Genomic DNA, 15,774 nt, shown 5'->3' with positions numbered 1-15,774 from the left:
TAGAATGTTTATTGCCACGACTTCACCATTTTCCCACAGGATATATGCATGTTGTTTGAACCACTCGTCAAGTTACTAATGTAGAGTTTTACTATGGTTATGTCAGTCTGTCAAATTTCAGTTCTCAGATCCCATATACAGCATGTGGTTTGGAGCCATACGAATCTTGGTTTAGCAGTATGTACATTTGTGGCCATATCCTCGGGCGGACATCCGGGCATTTTCACCACCTGGCAACCATCGCGGTGAAAACAAAGGCCAAAAAGTCTCAGAAAACGGTACTTTGGGATGGTTGTTGACACTCCCCTGAACAGTGTAACAAGATAAGCCCTGCGTGTGTAACATATACAAATTTGGTTGTTCGGGATTACTTCAAATTTGAGTTTGTGTTGTTCCACACATGCACAGCAGCGCGCACATAGCCCATAGAAATGGATGGTACAGTGGTGCGCATCTTAGCAACGTGGAACGTCCTGTGACGTAGTTCCGCCCGATGATATTATTTTAATTGATATGCTTAACAAAACAAAGACACAATACACAAATACAATACAACTTACTACACAAATACAGACTTATGCTTCAAAATAATTAATGAATTCTCCCCATTTTTTATTGTGACTTCCCTGTCTGTTTTCTATAATTGCGACTTTCTTCTCTGTATGATAAATTAATTTGATATATGATCTAAAACCACCAATGTCTGGTTTTGTCCCAACAATTTTACATTTAAATATATAATAGCGTGTCAATAATAACATAGTATTATGTAATGGTCTAGCATTGTATACATCCCCCAAAATACATGTTACTGCCCTTAGCGTCAAAGTATCACCTGTAATGAAAGAAAACCGTTCATTGACTGATGTCCAAAATACAAATACATATCTACAGTCCCAAAATAAATGAAAGTAGTCTTCCTCAACTTCTCCACAAAAAGAACACAGGGGGGAATCAATTAAGCCCCACAAGCATAACAACCTGTTTGAAGGCAATATTTTCATATTAATTTTATATTGAAAATAGCGTAGTTTGGCATCGGTAGTAATAGAAAAGGGAGCAAGATAAATATTTTTCCAAGGTAAAGGGGTGTTCAAAATGTCCAGCCAATATTGCTGTATAACTGAGGGGGTTAAATCAGGAAATTCCTCATGGCAATACCAAAGGTAAATATTTTTATTAACCTTAGTTCCTGACAGCCAGATATTGTTATACATGTTTGGCATACAGACCATTAGTTTTGACATGTTAGATTCAACAATACTGCGCTTCCAAATAGATGGAATTGCTGATAATAACTGTCGATATTCAAATTGATTTCATATATTCCCGTAGTTTGATACCAAATCTTGAAACGTGTAAAATGTACAGTCTGCATTCAAAAGATCATTAATAAATATTATACCGTGTTGTATAAAACGTTTCCAAGCAACAGTCGTGTTGTCAATCCGAATATCAGAATTATTCCATATTAGTTCTTGAAGTATATTTTCCATGTTACTTGCACTCGTATAATTATACTGCAACCATGCTGAAATTATATCTTTTAAAAAACTTGATCGAAAAGGGTCGAACTTAAATAGGTCTGGTTTACCCAGCTTAGCGAAGTAAACCAGAGCACCACCAAAGTCGGAGAGAAAGTATTTAAATATTTTACTACAAAAGGAAGTATCATTATGGTAAATACGCGGAATCCAAGCTGCTTTCAAAGCTTTGTTGAAAGCTCTTAAATTAGTAAGTTTAACACCACCCTTCTCATATGACTTGTACAGTACATTCCATTTAACAAAGTCTCTTCTACCACCCCAAATAAACGGGAAAACAATATTTTCATATTTCTTAAAGAACTCATCACCAGGAGATGGTAGAGAAATAAAAAGATGGGTGAACTGAGAAATTATCAAAGATTTTATAATTGTAATTTTTCCAAATATAGTCAGACCCTTTCCGTACCATGGTTGCAGTATCTTCCTCGCCTTTTCAATGCGATAGTTAAAATTTACATAGATCAATTGAGATAAATCAACAGGAATATGAATACCAAGAACATCGACAGCACCATCAATCCATACTAAGGGATACGGAGTGTCAATATGAAAGTCTGTATTTTTTTTAAAGAACCAATGCGCAACACCTTACATTTATCATAATTAGGCGATAAACCAGAAATCTTAGAAAATTCTTCAAGGATATTGAATAAAGCAATAAACGAATCATAACTAGCTTCTATTGGAAAATTTGTGTCGTCTGCGTATTGTGACACTTTGTTTTCTATTGGTCCAATGAATAAACCTTTAATATTGACACAACTCCTCACCCGAATAGCTAGTAGTTCTACTCTAATGACAAATAAATATGGCGATAACGGACACCCTTGCCGAACGCCTCGAAAAAGGTGAAATGTATCTGAAATATTACCAAAATTAATAATACGACTATAAATACTATTATATATATATAACCTTTACCCAAGAAATGAATGAGGAACCAAAATTGAAAAAAATTAGACTTCGAATTATAAACTCCCAACTTAGCTTATCAAATGCCTTTTCAAAGTCAGCTATAAATATAAGCCCAGGTTCATTTTCATGCTCATACTATTCAATAATTTCTAAAATTCTTCTAATGTTGTCGGCAATAAACCTCCCATGAATAAACCCAGTTTGGTCATGTCCGACGATATCAGAAATAACTTTTTTAACTCGAAGTGAAAGACATTTTGCTAAAATGCGGTAATCGCAGCATAGTAGAGTTAATGGCCGCCAATTTTTTAAAAGAGTCGGGTTTTTATCATGCCCCCGAGGGCCCTGTTTTAAAAGCAATGTTAAAAGTCCCTCTCTCTGAGAAAGTGACATTCTCCCACACTCCATCGAATAATTGAAACATTGTATTATATGACTACACAGCTGTGGATAACACGTTTTATATATTTCGATGGGAATACCATCTAAACCTGGCGATTTTCCATTTGGAAAAGATTGAATGGCATTCAAAAGCTCAGCTGGTGTAATGGAGCCTTCACATAGTAATTGCCTCTTTTCGTCCAAACATGGTTTATAATTGTGTGGATAGAAACTATCATTCTGGTTGTTATTCGGCGATTCGGCACCATTATAAGAGTATAAATTAGCATAGAATTTTACTTCCTCCTTCAAGATATCACCAGGATTAGATAATACCGTGCCATCGGACAAAATCAATCTAGTTACATTTTTACGTGAATAATTCCTATGCACCAAATTTAAAAAGTATTTATTAGGGCGTTCACATTTCAATGACCAGCGAACTTTAGAACGAATCATTGCACCAGCAGTTTTTTTCAGAATACAATAATTCAAGTTCCTCCTGTTTTGAAGAAAGTTGTTGTAAATTATAAGTGGATGGGCTATCAGTGAAATCAATCAAACATTGTAGCTTATTAATATCTAAGAGTAGCGAGTTTTCCCTTTCTTTATATTTTGTTTTTCTTAATTGAACCAAACTTTATACAATGACCCCTTAAAGCACACGAGTTCCATACATAATGAGGATTTGCAGTTCCAATATTGTTATCGAAAAAGTCGGTAATAAATTGTTTAGTCTGATTCACAAATTTATCATCACTCAACAAAGAAGTGTTAAAATGCCAATACCCTTTCCCTCGTTGAAACGTACTGGTTTCGACACCAATACTAATTAAACAATGATCTGAGTGAAAACTCTCTCCAATTGTTGCCATAGTAATTTTGGATACAAGCGAAAAAGGTACCAGGATATAATCAATTCTACTAGCTTGTTTACCCCTCCTCCAAGTATATCGTCTAACATCTGGATTGTGCAGTCGCCAAACATCAACTAAATCCCAAGTTAACATTAATTGTTGAATTTTATTTCTTGCCCGGGGGTGACAGTTACGTCTTGTGTTACTCGCCCTGTCAACTATTTCATTTTGGACCGTATTGAAATCTCCACAGATAATTATTTCCGTAGAATCGCAAAAATCGCCAAGATTGGAAATAATGTTATCTATAAAATTTGCGTTGTCATTATTTGGAGCATATAAACATACTATGGTAAAACGTAAGCAATCAACTGTCATTTCGATCATAATCCATCTCCCATCTTGACCATTTCTCCGATTATGAATAACGTAAGATAAATTATTCTTTATAAAAATAGCCACACCACGTTGGTTTCCCGTACCGTGATTGAAAATTATATCCCCGCCCCATTCAGCATTCCAAAGACATTCTTGGTCCAATATAGAGTGTGTTTCTTGCAAACAAAATATATTATGAGGTTTATTCCTCATCCAAGTAAACATTTCCCGTCTTTTTAATGAATTGGCTATACCATTACAGTTAAAGGAAGCAATTTCAACTTTAAGAGCTACGGCCATATACTACGACAGTTTAATTTACACCAGCCACAGGTGTTTCTGGGCCAAATTACCATACATGTATATTCATGGGAACAAACAAAAATACCGGTAAGTAGAAAAATGAAACGATAAGGACGTATATAACAGAAGAAGACAATAACAAACAAATAAAACCTTAATAAACGACTAAAAACCACATATAACCAATATAATACAAGCAAACATATACACCTTACAATTTTGGCAAATACTAGTAACAGCGGTGTTGAAAATAAAAAACCGCACATGTAAATTTCCAAACAATATGTGAGCAACGGAGCTATGACCCCCACAAATCAAAACCTTAGTACAGCAATATTACTGAGTAAAATGTGTTGCATTATTAATATCATTACATTATCTAAGGAAGGCTGAAACCAAATAGTTACATCAGTTTACAGCTGCAACACGTTTAGTTATTTTCCCATTAACCACGAGGAATGCACAAACGTCACCCTGTGGTACACGAATCTGAACATGAGCATTATTCTTTTTAGCTTTATAATATGCTGGTAAATAGTTTATTCCGTGCTTTCTGTAGACTTGGTGGCAAGTGTTCATGAATAATAAAGTTAGTTTCCTTCAATAGCGACCCTCTTCCAAGAATCTCATCTCTGTCCTTGAGAAATACACATCGGATAACAACTGGCGGACATGGACGCTCTTTACTTGGTTTAAATAAACGGTGTAAACTGCTAAAAAGCATTTTGTCAGCAGTAGCAATTTTCAAATCCTCAATAAGTAGTTTTCGATTTTTTGCTGTTATGTCCTCACCTGCTTCGTACTGCATACCACGAACAATGACATTGCATTTTCGGCTATATCTGTCAAGCTGTATTTGGGCTGTTTCCCGATCACATCGCTCCTTTTCCAAGTTTCCACGCAAAATTTCAATTTCAGAGTGCAAATGTTCAATCTTAGTATCATTTTCCTTGACTTTAACTTTCAAACTGCCTACTTCATGAATATTAAGCTCCAGCTGTGTCGCCATGGCCGAGATTTTATCCGTCAATTCCGATTTAACTTCAGTTATCTTATTAGCAAGTTCATTATTTTGTTTCGTAAAAATGCTTGCTAATATTTTCAATTCTGGCGTAGTGAGGTCAGGAAAAGAATCAATCAAAAGTTGTTGCGAAGCATTGTTTTGTACAACAGTACCTGGACATTCCTTGGCCGTCATGTCCATCGCTTCAGAACTACACGTGGAGCTGGTTGATGACTGCATTCTGCGTCTTTTCCGTTCTAAACGTTCCATAAATACACCAAAAAAAACGGCTTGGTAAACCTATTTACACGTGTTTGTAATAGGTAGTCTAGGCGAACCGTTTGCTGTAGAAATTATCGTTGAAAATAGTGATAGTTGCGGAGGTCAGCTCACACACGTGTGTACTAGCTCTCTACCAACATCCGGGATAATATTATTTTAAATAAAAGACACCGTTACGATGTGTATGTTATATTATTATTTAGAAAAACTAATTTTGTTAAATAATGTTCCCGGACTGCATAAATATTATAATTATTTGTTCTTAAAGACAAGTCCACTGCACTGATAACAGTTTTATTCCTGGATTGGATTCATAGAATTAAGATAAGAATCACAATCATTGACATGTCGTTATTATAGTAAGTATCCTCGGGCGGACATCCGGGTATTTTCACCGCCTGGCAACCCGCGGCGGTGAAAACAAAGGCCAAAAACTCGCATAAAACGGTACTTTGGGATGATTGTTGAGACTCCTCTGAACAGTGTAACAAGATTAGCCCTACGTGTGTAACATATATAAATTTGATTGTTCGGGATTACTTCAAAGTTGAGTTTGTGTTGTTTTCTCGAATTTTCACCGGCTCGACCGGCGTTCCACAGCAGCGCGCACAGAGCCCATAGAAATGCATGTACAGTGGTGCGCGTCTTAGCAACGTGGAACGTCTGTGACGTAGCTCCGCCCCCGAGGATACACAATATATCTTCTTTTTTACCATATGACAATATTTTTAACAACCCTATGTGTGCAGTTCTCTCAATAAACACTGATGCTACTAATAGCGCCCTCAAGTGTTGGCTATTTTCGATGCTTTTGAATTCTTATTAAACATACTGGACGCAATGATCCCGGGACCCGCCGTAGGCGGCAGTATTTTCATTCGAGGTCAATTTTGGATCACCAGGTCATTCCTAAACGCGTAATTAGGACTGAGTCGAGAATCAATTTTGGGTGCCAGAAATCATCCAAAGACGTTTATTTGGGTATAATTTGCGCTGTCAAGACAAAGTTCAGGCTAATAAAATAAGATTAACGACGTTTTCCCATGAGAAAAAAGTGAATTATTTGTAGAAAAAAGCGGAGAAAAATTGATACGCAGAAATCGTGACGTTGACTCTACGCATGCAATGCAGCGTCATGGAAATTGTCTACAGTTCACGTACACGCATCTTTCGATGACGTGATTATTTTGCCAGCCAGCCCAGGACGCCGTACAGACATTGTACTAAGGTAAGACCCTTTGCCCTTTTCCACAAATTTTAATATATTCTTAACAATTGCTTTACCTCTAAAACTCTGCACACCATGCTATGATCATTCAGTGTTTTGTACTAAACGACTCGTCGCTTAGCAAAACCAATTTTCAGGATTTATTGGCACATGATGTCATGAATCAGAGAAACTAATGACCAAAAATAAATATTGCATCGTATATAAATGATGACAGCGATTTACTAGGCCTATGGCCTGTGAACTCATATGATGTGTGTGCACGGTGCGACTAGTAACAATTACCTAACCTACCGGTCCTTCACGGCCACAGTTGTCGCGATGCATCTCAATAAAATAGCATCTAAGACCAATTAAGGCCGATATGTGTAAATACTTGTACATTAATAGTCTAGTCCATGCAACCAGCAACAATGACATGCAAGAATGGCATTGGCAAAATGATGACCTCGGATGTAGCCATGTCTAGGGGCATGGACATGATTTATAGTCTTTGCCCATTAATGTAATGTTATAGTGTCTATGGAGTATGTGATCATGATTAATCTTCATGATCATTTGTGACCACACCATTGATTATTCGGCATAGGCTATTTGTTATACACACTGTATAATATTGAGCAGAAAGTCATGCAAGAAATTGCATTTGATTCACCACATTGGCATGGCTGGCTGTATTCATTCTTACTTTTTCATGATCATTGTTTGGCTCACTACAAGTTTCTTGTGATTTAGGCGGATTGTTGTCACATGCAAGAAACAGCAAGAGCTGCAATGTGTACATCAGGGGGCTTTTATCTTGCTTGTGATGTTGCTATAGTAGGTAAATGGTCACAGCAGGAATGTACATAACTGTCATTTATTAGGCAGAAACTGATAGGGGTCAATTCCTTGTGCTCACTACATACACATGTACATCAATGAAGGTTTTTCCGTTGCCAGCTGCCATTTTTGAAATGGTGTCACCGATCAACAGTTCATGCCACTCACCTCAACCTTAAACAATGACATGTGTTGTCATTTGTTATTAATTTTATTTTTATGGAAATGAGTTACCTTTTTCTAAAATAAACAAAATTTGATAGTAATATCATGTATAAAAATTTTTTTTTAAAATGATTTTATTTGATATAGACTGAACATGTTGGGGAAAAAATAAATCTAAAATAATAAAATCCCTGCCTAACTACCCAATATTTTTTACTCTAATACTGGAAACACCAAATTTGTTTTTCATTGGCCTCATAATGGTTTGAGATCTTTTCAACATGGTCCACATAAATAATGAGGGATGAAATGGTATTCTGTACAAACAGGTCCATGTATTTACATTCTATGTTTCTGGTTTGATTTTGACTCATTTACAGCCCTGTCATTGGTGATACCAGAAGTTTACTCCTTATAGCATGTGTGTGGGCTGTCTTATGCAACCCAACAATGCTGTTTTTGCACATGGTCAATTCACATTACCATTGCCATGCGATAAATTCATTACTTTTACCGGTTCTATCAGTCTGATGGAATTGATATCATCATTGATAACTCTATGAAGTACAATTACATTCCATATAGTCTCTTTGCACCTACTTTATTTCTTATTCATTCTGAATGAATAGTTGGATGAACATACAATAGCCTAAAAGTAAGGGGGTATATTTGTACAACACCCTGTAACTTTGCATGATATGGGTCTATAATACTGTCTTGTAAACAGTTAACTACTGGTTTTGTACAATTTATTGTTGCTGCACATATACTTATTGAAAACAACAAGATATAGTATTTTCGGCAATATGACTACTACAAAATTGGGCGGTGGTGATACCTATCATTTGGGTCTTCCGTTAACACTTATCTGCTTTTGCACCATGAGTCGTTCCATGCACATCATACCAGATTTAATCATGACACTCCGTTTACAACACTAATTTACCTCATTATAATGTAAATGTGCATAACCTGTGTTTTCATTGAGAGGATGCTTGAATACACGGTAGTGCTTTCAGCATCCTCTCACTAGTTATTTTCATTTATGGAAAGTCCAATCATTTCAACAATGTTCTTCCTATTGAACATTCCTCTACTCAACACCTTACTCAAATCATTCATTACAATATATAATCCTTACCACTTGTTTTTTTATTTTCTTCCAGGCGAGATAATTCAAGCATCACCTGTATCTCCTATTGGTTCAACTTTTTACTTTATTCTTACTTGAATTTTTTTGTAAACTTGTTGTATATTGATGGTTAAAATAAAAAAATAAAAACTTTATTTTTTCCTTGTTCATTACAGACGTTTATTCTATTCACACTATTTTTACAAGGTTGTCTTCCAACTAGTCATGCTGAGTGATGTCTAATAGCAGCTGGCCAAATTACAATCGAGTGGTGGGTGGGTCACAGTCAAGTACAAATAAGCCATTCACTGCCAAAGAACAAATATAATCATTCTTTCCGATCAAGTACTTTAACCTCCCCTCTTGAATCAAATGACATACCGGGTAACCAAAAGACTTAAGACATCACCTACTTCCTATAACACACAACACCATTCTCACATAATTGTTCATACATGTATACATTGTCACAGCAAAATCAATTACATAAATTTACCAATGGCTCCAGCAAATCATCTGTCCATATTAACTATAGCCTCTTTTGTAATCCCTCTAATACTTATATTTTGTGTTTCAATTACATAATGTTAGTCCAAAAATGTCAGCTTCTATTATTTGAACACAATCCTATTATCAAGATCACGTTTGTATTGCGCTGGTCCCGCTAACTCTGGTTAGATATTTGATTGCAACGGTTGTAGATATTGTAATACAACAATGTACTATTGTTGGAGTATGAATTCCACTCCCAACATATGGTTATTACGCTATTTATATATTTTGACAACCTATCTGTCGTTCTACTACATTTGGTCAGACTACATCAGTGCCTCGAACTAACCAATCGTGGAAGCGAAGCATAGTTCCATCCGCCATTTTGTATTTGAATTTGATAGCATTCATAATTATTTGGATTGTTAGAAATAGACAAATAGACATATTTGTAAAGTCTTGATGCATGCATTGTTTGTTATGGATGCCTTATTGAAAACGCACTGTGATCCTCAGGGTTTGGAGAGAAACTAAAACGGTATTTCAAAACACCATTTCAGAATGTTTAAAGGACGGCAGTATGCATAAGGGTTGACCTGGACGCGACTTAGTAATTACCGCCATTGACTCATTCGATACCTTCCAATCACCAAAAAATACCTAATTAAAGCTTGGTGACGTCTCAGTTTGTACTCGTTGATCTGCGTAACAGTCAAAGTCGCCATCTTTGTTTATATGAGACCAATATATCTCGCGCATGCGTTGCGCGACGACCACCGCCCTTTAATTTAAATATACTAAGAACTAACTTAAGTAATTATTTGTTTCTGTATTAATGATTTATTTTTAAATTCTTGTGCAGATAAAACGAATATTTGCATAAATAGTTGCATACCGTCCTTCTAGTTTTAGAAAATGAATTCCATCTCGCCCTCCAGCCTCGAACAGTGTGGCGTCTGTAATACCGAGGCAAACAAACTATGTAAGATTGCCTGACTACCGGTTTTTCGCATGATCATCGATAAATATTGTTACTGGCCGGCGAAGTGATATTAGCTGACGAATATATTTTCCATTATTACTACGTTGGTAGGCACTGAGAAACCTAGCAATAGAAAAGCAGCTGAGGTAATCCACGATATCGGCCTAGCCTATACCAGTAAAAATATTACATATCCATTAGTGAGCACTTAATTCCACACAGGGAATATATCTGTCTTTATGTAGTAGCATTTCACCGATTTTATGAGTTGCTTCAACCGATAGTTCAAACTCCACCGAATTGTTGTGTAGCGGCGCTTTCGAACTCCGTAACCACAAACTACTAGTATACGAGAATTGTATACTACGAGTGTTACTAGCATCAAGCAGGACGCAACGCGAAGACTCTATTATAAAAGAAAAACACAATGATGCAATATAATTATGTCTCTTTTATTAACTATATGTCGAGAGCACTACATGTGGATACTTTCACCACGTTTGACGTACTGTTTTACTAACTCGGGGCTGGTTTCACAAAATTTAAGCAAATATGACGAATAAATTACATACTACCAGAAACTGCAGTATTAATATATTCAAAATAATATGATCTAATATGGTCGACGAGACATAATCGAGAAGGCTAAATATTATAGGCGTTTAAAGTACATAGCATCGAAGAAAGACATTCGAGTTGTCGTAGATGATTTATCGCCATCATTGAAACTAAAACCGGTAGCGGAACATTTCTATCCAAGGAAAGCGGACCTGCAAACAGAGAGTAACATGGTGTTAAAACATAACTAAGAAATATGGCTGATTTCAATTGCGAGTCTATATTCACGATTATGACAAACGCTATCCTCGAAATCCGTGATCAGTTAACTGACAACTTTTATATATACGTACGCTGGTTGGCAGACCGAAAAGGTTTCACACTCACAAAACATGTGTTTATCCGGCAGCCAGCAAACTATGGAGAGATATAGACGATATTAAAAAAAAACATTACAATAAGTGCGCACATCTATTGGAAGGAGATCGTGACGAGGATGATAAGAAAATATTTACGCATTTAAAGTAGTATAGCATTTTTATTTTAATTGATGGATTGCGTAGAAACATTATTGATAGAAGGCAAGGGATATTTTCGTAAGCTGTAATCTATTGTTTATAATAATGTAATTTAAATAAATTAAAACCGTCACGGTAAATTCGTAGACATTGACAAGGTGTAAAATGCAATCAGGTATTTTATTCGTTCGTAATTTGTACAAAGATATTATTTTTTGTAAGAGCGTTTAAAACATTTTCCAAATTAAATGTTGTAATTCGTACACAAATTATCAAAAATATTATAAAAATGTAAATAGGAATTTGTTTTATCTATAAAGTGTAAAACCTATTTTTTACTGTAAATGAAACTGTCATTTTATTTCCCGTAAAAACGTGAAATGCCGTTTTTATTTCTTGTAACCTGTACCAGCTACCCCCTTGCCTCCTTGATATATCGTGCATTGTGAAAGAATGTGTGGTACATGTATTATTGTAATATTGTAGAGAACTCAGACCATTATGAGGCTTTAAAGATTCTCGTTTATTGAATACCCACTACGACAGTGCGGTGCTATCGTCTATGTTGGCTGGTTTTACGTCAACAATTCAAAAGGTGTACCAAGCATATACACACGGGAGTATCTGATACGTGGAATAAAAAACAGACAACAAACAAGCTGCTCTCTGATTGGTCTTGGCGAGATAGAATACATATGTATGATGATTACATATGCAAATAATCATAAAATGACGTCTCATAACTTCTTCAAATAATGCCTGTTACGAGACAGATTTATTTTGTGTCAATTTACTATTAAATACTAACATATAATAGGTTCGTGCTCGTGTCAAGGAAAACCCTCTCTTGTAAATTGCAAGAACAATTTGACAATAGTTGTTTTAGTTATAAATGAAAAATGGATTCCGAAATTGTTTTTTCTTATGTTGGTGGCAACCCTATTCTCCTTCCCACAGTTCTTTGCGGTTAAATCACCTAAAGTGTCTCTGCCACCACACACCGCCATTTTGTGGTGAAACACCACAAGACTTTTACTACGCTAATTATTTGCGTATTTTTTGTTATTAAAGGGCTCTAGTGTTGATTTATACCTACTGATAAACAAGTTTTGAAATATTTTATCGATAGCTGATAATGATTTTCTTCGTAAACGCACTGTAAAGGGGGAAATAGTTATGATTTTCAAAAGAAAATAATTTTATCGCGGATTAACGGTTACTAAGGTGTTATTCGGTTCATCAAGTTGACCGCCCTGTCGATCGCCAGGCGAAAAATATAAACAAACGAAAGAACTTCGTGGTGTTGACAGCCAGCTCGTCCTATTGCCATTCCGGTAAAAAAAAATGAGCTTTTCGCTTTGAAAACAGACAGAATCTACAAACAACTCGTACGCTTCCATCCGTTCGGGTTCGAAAATCGAACACCTGCATTGCAATGTTTTGTTGGGCGTCTTTGAAAGTAGTGCCACTGTGACGCATCGACCAATCAACGACGAGCATGAGATCGCGTGGTGGCAGATACATATTGGCAGAAATAAAACTCTGCCTGGAAGATAGGGACAACCCCTCCAAAGTAAATTACGAATTTTTAAGTAACGCTGCTAACTAACAAACAAACTAATCAACCAACTCTACCGAAACATAACCTCCGTGGCGGAGGTAATTATACCTGACTATATTAAAATATAATTAATATGAGAAACAGAAATGACTGACTAGGGATTTAGTTTTAAATTAACATGACACTCGAGTAAAAAATATGATAATTATGGATAATTAATTTCAGATGAAGTTACGTTAACAAATGCGTAATATGATATATTTTTTTAAAATTAAAATTAACATCAGAGACGGTACTGAATGACGAGTGTTTTGCTTTGAATTGACACTCGAGCGACAATATATCAGGTCAAATGTATCTAGACAAAATTATGGGAAACCATAGTGCGCATAATGTGTTATAGCTAGTGAAATGAATTATATAATTGTTGCAAAACACCCATAATTATTAAAGCGAGAGGGTCTTCACCTGCGCACGCGCGGGAAGTCAGTCCAAAGCGACGATAACAACACACGCTAAAACGCAAAGGCTCATAGGTGGACGCCTGTTTGTAATTAATGACACGCTATGACAATCTGGCGCATGCGCAGGAGACGACTCCCCCGCTTTAAGCACCAGTGGAATTTTTATTCACTATACACGCACTCATCTAAGAAGGCGGAGTATTTAGTGTACGTCGGTTATGAAAACACACTAACATAAGTATAATGATTAGATATATATCCAAACATAAACACAGCTGCCGTATATTATACCTTTAGTAAAGCTGTGTAATATCTATAATTTTGACTACTATATAAACATCGCTCATAACCACAAAAACAACATTGGCCAAACGACTGTTCACGATTGATCGTACAAGTGAATTTAAGCCCTTTGAAAAACGTTGTTGTGCATGGCAATAGACTACTAAAGGTTTCTGCTGCGTGTGATTGCGTTTTGTACTATATTTTATTATTGCACGCATTATTGCGACCGAAAAAGTACATTTTAAGGCGCACTGAGGTACACATACCACGTGTCACAGAAACATGCGAGTATTTGGTTTTGTCAAAGATACATAATCGTTTGGTAGAGTCTTAAAGAAAAAAAAATAGATGACAAACATCATTAATTATTTCAATAAATCTGAAACAGATACTTTCGATAATTATTGATGAAAAATGAAGCCAAATGAATTCATATTAGGTACAAATGCAAATGAACAATTTTGGACAAAACAAACAAAACATGATTTTATTTGACATTAATTTTAAATTCTCAGGAGCTTCAGTTATAGCACTTACAAAACATATCTAACATGTAGAATATATCATCATTGTATTATTCCTAATTACTAAGCATTGTATTATTCAAGTCAAACACAGTGGAATGTGTGACGTGGGTTCATTGCGACTAACAAAACCAATCTTCTCGATAACGTCATTTTCACCTGTACATAAATATTCTATTTTTTTCATTCTAGAAACCTGAGCCAATGTCTGATACTAATTAATATGTATAAGTTAATTACATATTGTGTTCTTAAATAACAATCAAAACAATGAAATGTCTTCGCAAACCATAAATTGTATGCATATATGCATAGTGTAGGTTGTCAAAACAATAACATTTTCTCATTTGTTGCTGTTTAGACCAAATTTTCATTTGTTGCACATAAGTAAAGTTATCAACAATTCTACGCAATAAAATATTTTAATCACAAATAACTCTTAAATGTGGGTTTCATCTTTAACCAAGCTAAGTTTGAAAACAATTGCCTGCTTTGTGTGAAACAGACAGTTTGTTGGTTGTGTAGATATATAACAAATTTGAATAGTTGAAGGCAAACAACAGAATGCTAAAACAAGCTATCATGCCAGTCCAGGACTAAACATTATTATGACAATACTTAATACTTACAGCTTAACTCTTTTTTAAACATTGGTCTAGACGTCTCTTTTGCAGTGTTGTCGATGGATGCTGCATCATTGCACTGCGCCATTATCACAAGCATGGCAACCAACATAACTGCGAATAATTTTGTGGACATGGTTGATTCTGAAATAAAAACAAAAATATGTACTACATGAGTATTTAATAACTATGAACAGTAATTATTTGAGAATGCATTGCACTATAGGAAATTAAAAAATAGAATCTTACCTCTCGGTGCCACAAAGGTAGAATGATAAGACAATCGTATCGTCGTGGGTTGTTTAATCGTGTGGTGAAATATGCTAAGAATACATTGGGGTTTTATAGCAATGTCTCGACAATTAATTTTCCCTTAACAATTATTTGTTGAAATATTTACTCAAACTTTAGATCACATTACCCGATCTCACAAGCCACTGAATGTAAGATTTTTGTTACTACTTTTGAGAACAAAATTCCTGGTAAATAAACTATACCGCAAATATCGTTTATTCGTTTTAAATGTAATTGTACGTGGTGAAAGTCGAACTAATATTATGGCTAATATTTTTTATCATCCTTAATTTGTCAAAAATAAAACCACCACCGGGCAATTTATCGCTTGTAACTGTTTGTATCATGACGCGTGTTCTAATGACAACAATTCTCTCAATTTATAATTTTACAACACTATCATTAGAACGTCAGTCTGGATTATATTTACTTGCAAACTCAATAAATAATTGGTTGGCTA

At 35.4% G+C, this 15,774-nt stretch overlaps 1 long non-coding RNA gene across 1 annotated transcript; it reads right to left on the bottom strand.

Annotated features, from left to right (window-relative positions):
* Positions 1-10,923: 10,923 nt before the first annotated feature.
* Positions 10,924-15,332, bottom strand: LOC102804721 (uncharacterized). Its single transcript, XR_438052.2, has 4 exons — positions 15,270-15,332; positions 15,027-15,164; positions 11,399-11,462; positions 10,924-11,257 (listed from the first exon to the last, which is right to left on the bottom strand). It is a non-coding gene; the product is annotated as an uncharacterized LOC102804721 (long non-coding RNA).
* Between the last annotated feature and the right edge of the window lie 442 nt (positions 15,333-15,774).

This window comes from Saccoglossus kowalevskii, chromosome 5 (genome assembly GCF_978046115.1).
Source record: "Saccoglossus kowalevskii chromosome 5, keSacKowa6.1, whole genome shotgun sequence".
NCBI classification, from domain to species: Eukaryota; Metazoa; Hemichordata; class Enteropneusta; family Harrimaniidae; genus Saccoglossus; species Saccoglossus kowalevskii.
This window is presented reverse-complemented; position numbering and strand designations above follow the sequence as displayed.